This window comes from Heterodontus francisci, unplaced genomic scaffold, assembly GCF_036365525.1.
Source record: "Heterodontus francisci isolate sHetFra1 unplaced genomic scaffold, sHetFra1.hap1 HAP1_SCAFFOLD_1562, whole genome shotgun sequence".
Lineage (NCBI taxonomy): Eukaryota > Metazoa > Chordata > Chondrichthyes > Heterodontiformes > Heterodontidae > Heterodontus > Heterodontus francisci.
In genome coordinates, this window is record NW_027141502.1 from 10,001 (window position 1) to 15,000 (window position 5,000).

Sequence of the window (5,000 nt, forward strand, 5' to 3'; positions counted from 1 at the left end):
CGGCGCACCGACCCCGCAGGCTGACCGGGAAGGTTAAGACTCACCCCGCTGAATGCCCGGCCCCGGGCACCCTCCGGCGCCGGGGCCATAACTTCGGGGAGGGAGGTCCGAGCTCCGCGCGGTCGACGGCAGGTGAAAGGGGCCGGTGCGCCGCGGAAGGCGACAGCAGTCCCGTCAGGCTGCACCTCTGCTCGGGCGAACGGCGTCAGGAAAAGGGGAGAGCACTTCCCCACCGATAGCTCCGGAACGCCCGGACCCATTGGCCCGCGGCACCGGTGGCTGCTAGAGGGCCTCCGGCGCCGTCAGCCGGGGGTACGTCCCAGGCCGGCCGGACGGCGGGCAGCCGGAGGCAACGGCCTGGAACGGAGCCAGACTTGAGTCGTTCCGTGTGCCGTGGGCAAAAAGGCAGGGCTGCGGGTCAGCGCAGTTTGGCAAACCTAGCCGCAAGTGCGGGAAGGGCGGAGGAGCACACGGACGCCGCCTTCCCAAACTGAGCCCAAAGTGCCCAGGCATGCCCCCTTGATCTCGCCTAATCAGTGAGCCCAAAATAATTTCAGAGTGTGGAAACCTGATCCAAAAAGGTCGAAAAGAACGGCCAGAGATCAAGTCCGAAAGGGGAAATCAGTAACAAGCAAGCAGAGTAATCATTAACCAAAAAGCGCAAAATTATGTTAAAAGTGTGAAATCATTAACCAAAAAGTCGAAAATAATGTCCAGAGACCAAGTCCGAAAGTACAAATAATTAACCAGTAAGCAGAGTCATCATTAACCAAAAATCGCAAAAGTAAGTTAAAAGTGTGAAATCATTAACCAAAAATCGCAAAAGTAAGTAAAAAGTGTGAAATCATTAACCAAAAACTCGAAAATAATGTCCAGAGACTAAGTCCGAAAGGGCAAATGGTTAACCAGTAAGCAGAGTAATCATTAACCAAAAATCGCAAAAGTAAGTAAGAAGTGTGAAATCATTAACCAAAAATCGCAAAAGTAAGTAAAAAGTGTGAAATCATTAACCAAAAACTCGAAAATAATGTCCAGAGACTAAGTCCGAAAGGGCAAATGGTTAACCAGTAAGCAGAGTAATCATTAACCAAAAATCGCAAAAGTAAGTAAAAAGTGTGAAATCATTAACCAAAAACTCGAAAATAATCTCCAGAGACTAAGTCCGAAAGGGCAAATGGTTAACCAGTAAGCAGAGTAATCATAACCAAAAGGCGCAAAAGTAAGTAAAAAGTATGAAATCATTAACCAAAAAGCGCAAAAATATGTTAAAAGTGTGAAATCATTAACCAAAAAGTCGAAAATAATGTGCAGAGACTAAGTCCGAAAGGGCAAATGGTTAACCAGTAAGCAGAGTAATCATTAACCAAAAAGCGCAAAAATATGTTAAAAGTGTGAAATCATTAACCAAAAACTCGAAAATAATGTGCAGAGACTAAGTCCGAAAGGGCAAATGGTTAACCAGTAAGCAGAGTAATCATTAACCAAAAATCGCAAAAGTAAGTAAAAAGTGTGAAATCATTAACCAAAAACTCGAAAATAATCTCCAGAGACTAAGTCCGAAAGGGCAAATGGTTAACCAGTAAGCAGAGTAATCATTAACCAAAAAGGGCAAAAGTAAGTAAAAAGTATGAAATCATTAACCAAAAAGCACAAAATTAAGTTAAAAGTGTGAAATCATTAACCAAAATGTCGAAAACAATGTCCAGAGACTAAGTCCGAAAGGGCAAATGGTTAACCAGTAAGCAGAGTAATCATTAACCAAAAATCGCAAAAGTAAGTAAAAAGTGTGAAATCATTAACCAAAAAGCGCAAAAATATGTTAAAAGTGTGAAATCATTAACCAAAAACTCGAAAATAATGTGCAGAGACTAAGTCCAAAAGGGCAAATGGTTAACCAGTAAGCAGAGTAATCATTAACCAAAATGCGCAAAAGTAAGTAAAAAGTGTGAAATCATTAACCAAAAATCGCAAAAGTAAGTAAAAAGTGTGAAATCATTAACCAAAAACTCGAAAATAATCTCCAGAGACTAAGTCCGAAAGGGCAAATGGTTAACCAGTAAGCAGAGTAATCATTAACCAAAAATCGCAAAAGTAAGTAAAAAGTGTGAAATCATTAACCAAAAACTCGAAAATAATGTCCAGAGACTAAGTCCAAAAGGGCAAATGGTTAACCAGTAAGCAGAGTAATCATTAACCAAAAAGCGCAAAAGTAAGTAAAAAGTATGAAATCATTAACCAAAAACTCGAAAATAATGTGCAGAGACTAAGTCCGAAAGGGCAAATGGTTAACCAGTAAGCAGAGTAATCATTAACCAAAAAGCGCAAAAATATGTTAAAAGTGTGAAATCATTAACCAAAAACTCGAAAATAATGTCCAGAGACTAAGTCCGAAAGGGCAAATGGTTAACCAGTAAGCAGAGTAATCATTAACCAAAATGCGCAAAAGTAAGTAAAAAGTGTGAAATCATTAACCAAAAATCGCAAAAGTAAGTAAAAAGTGTGAAATCATTAACCAAAAACTCGAAAATAATCTCCAGAGACTAAGTCCGAAAGGGCAAATAATTAACCAGTAAGCAGAGTAATCATTAACCAAAAAGCGCAAAAATATGTTAAAAGTGTGAAATCATTAACCAAAAACTCGAAAATAATGTCCAGAGACTAAGTCCGAAAGGGCAAATAATTAACCAGTAAGCAGAGTAATCATTAACCAAAAAGCGCAAAAGTAAGTAAAAAGTGTGAAATCATTAACCAAAAAGTCGAAAATAATGCCCAGAGACTAAGTCCGAAAGGGCAAATGGTTAACCAGAAAATCCGTCGAATAATGTCCAGAGACTAAGTCCGAAAGGGCAAATGGTTAACCAGTGGAAGGGCGATCAAGCGGAAAAATTTGCCCCGGTTACCCGGGATGGAGTTCCAGAGGTCCGGCCAGAGTTGTCAAATTCGTCCCGCTGATCGGACGCTTGTCATTCGGGTGGCTGGGGGTTGGCGGGGTATCTGCACAGTAGTAGGAGGTGGCAAGTCGGGACTTGGACGTTTATTCCAAGAGTCCACCCGAGCCTCCAGGTCTGCAGAGACCGACCCTAGCTGCCGCCCAACCGACTTTTAAGCCTTTTTCGGATGGGGATTTTTTCCCATTTTCGTCCATTTTTCGGGTTTTCTGTCGGGCTTAATAGGCGGCAGCCTGACCCCCGGCCGAGGCGGGGGGCGCACTCTCCCTTGCGTAAGGGTCCGGATTTGCCCCGGAAAGTGCCCCCGACGGCCTCCCGACCCGGGTGCCTGCAGGGCGGGGGAAAGGGTAGTCCCAGCCGCAGGAAATCATTAACCAAAAGACTTAGCCGTCGGGGCAGAGGCTAAGACCCGGGCTGGTGAAATCATTAACCAAAAGGAATGCACCCTTTTCCGAAAGTGCAGGCCGAAATAAGGCGAGCCTTGGGCCGGGAAGGCCAAAACCCCCAACTCATGGAAGTGTATGGGGTCGGACTCGGCGACTTTCCCGGGCCCCGAGTTGACCTTTCCCCACGGGGGCGGTCAAGTTGCTCCCGCCAAGAGGGCACGTTGCATTTGCTGCCGCTCTAGTCCCCGGGCTAGTTAATCAGTTGCCGTCGGAAGTCCCGATGCCGAAATGAAAAATGGCCGTTGCGGCGATTTGGCGCCTCATTTTCGGAAGGACTACCGGCAGGCAACCCGCCGAATTGACACTTGCGATTCGGGTGGCTGGGGGTTGGCGGGGTACCCGGAGATTTTCGGGAACTCGATTTTCAGAACTTTTGCTGGCAGCGGTTGCACTTGCAAAGTGGCCGAAGAAGTGCTCCCTCAAGGAAGGACCTTCTTTTGAAATAAAAGACCTTCCGAAGAGTGCCTGGAAGTCATTTATGAGCATTTAAGGGTAAATCTGGCGGACTTTCCATGCTCTGTTGCCGGCTCTGAAATATCGCACAGTTGGGTCTAGGCCGGTAGACTGGCTGTGAAAACAGACAAAGTGTTTTGGCGAGCGAGAGAGAAAACAAGGCCTTGGAACAGATTGGGGGGTGCGGAGGCACACCACACCCACAGGAAAAGAATTAATAAAAAAAAAACCAAAGTCTTATGACATGTCTGTTGGTACAGTGAGAAAAGCAAAGAAGGGAGGCTGCGATGGCAGAGCAAAGCCGACCTTCATACAGATATACATGTCAAAGAAAGAAACTATGCCCGCAAAAGACTTGGTGCGAAATAACAAGGCTCCTTGTGAACGGTTATCTTTGTCTGTCAGGCGCAGATTGTGGCGGCGTCGCCTGGTTTCCTTGGGTTGCACTACATGTATGTCCTATTCTCAAACGAAAAGTGCGTGCCCAGAATTTTGTCCAAGTTAGGCGACGCACGCCGGCTGGCATCACCTCTCCGTGCGAGCGCCGAAAGCTTTGGTCGACCTGTTTGGCTACGCTGGTCGCGGTTGCTCCTTACAGTGATGGGGACGGAAAACCGATGCGAGTTGACCAGGCGACGTCAACCAAGTTGTGCATGCTTTCTCCCCCCCCCCGCCGCCGCCAACCCCACACTGTGTGAAAGGAAAAAAAAGTGCGTGCCCAGGTCACTCGATCGATACGGCGAGGACTGTCCGACGTTGGAGGGCCCAGGCGGGCTAGCATTTATTTGCTGGTGTTTCAGGCTCAGCGGTTACCTCCCGTTTCTGTCCCTTGTGTCAGACGGACATTCCTCTCGAGAGTTTGGCCACTTGGTCGGCGGCGTGCTAGGTAGATTACTCGTTGTGCGCCGTCTCCTGTGTGCCGATCTCTGTGCTGTTCGTGTGAGGCCGAGACGTCCCACTGGTCGCTACCGCAGTGGTCCGATTGTGAAGCTCCGGAGCGGGGCGTCCCGTTCCGGCCAGCTCGAGCACTCGATTTCTCTAGCACCAGAGCAAGGGCACACGCGCGGTGTGTGTGTGTATGCTTTGTATTTGTCGGTTACCGGTTTTTGTTGCACGAATTGAAAAGTTGAACCCGGTGCCAACCTCCCTGTCG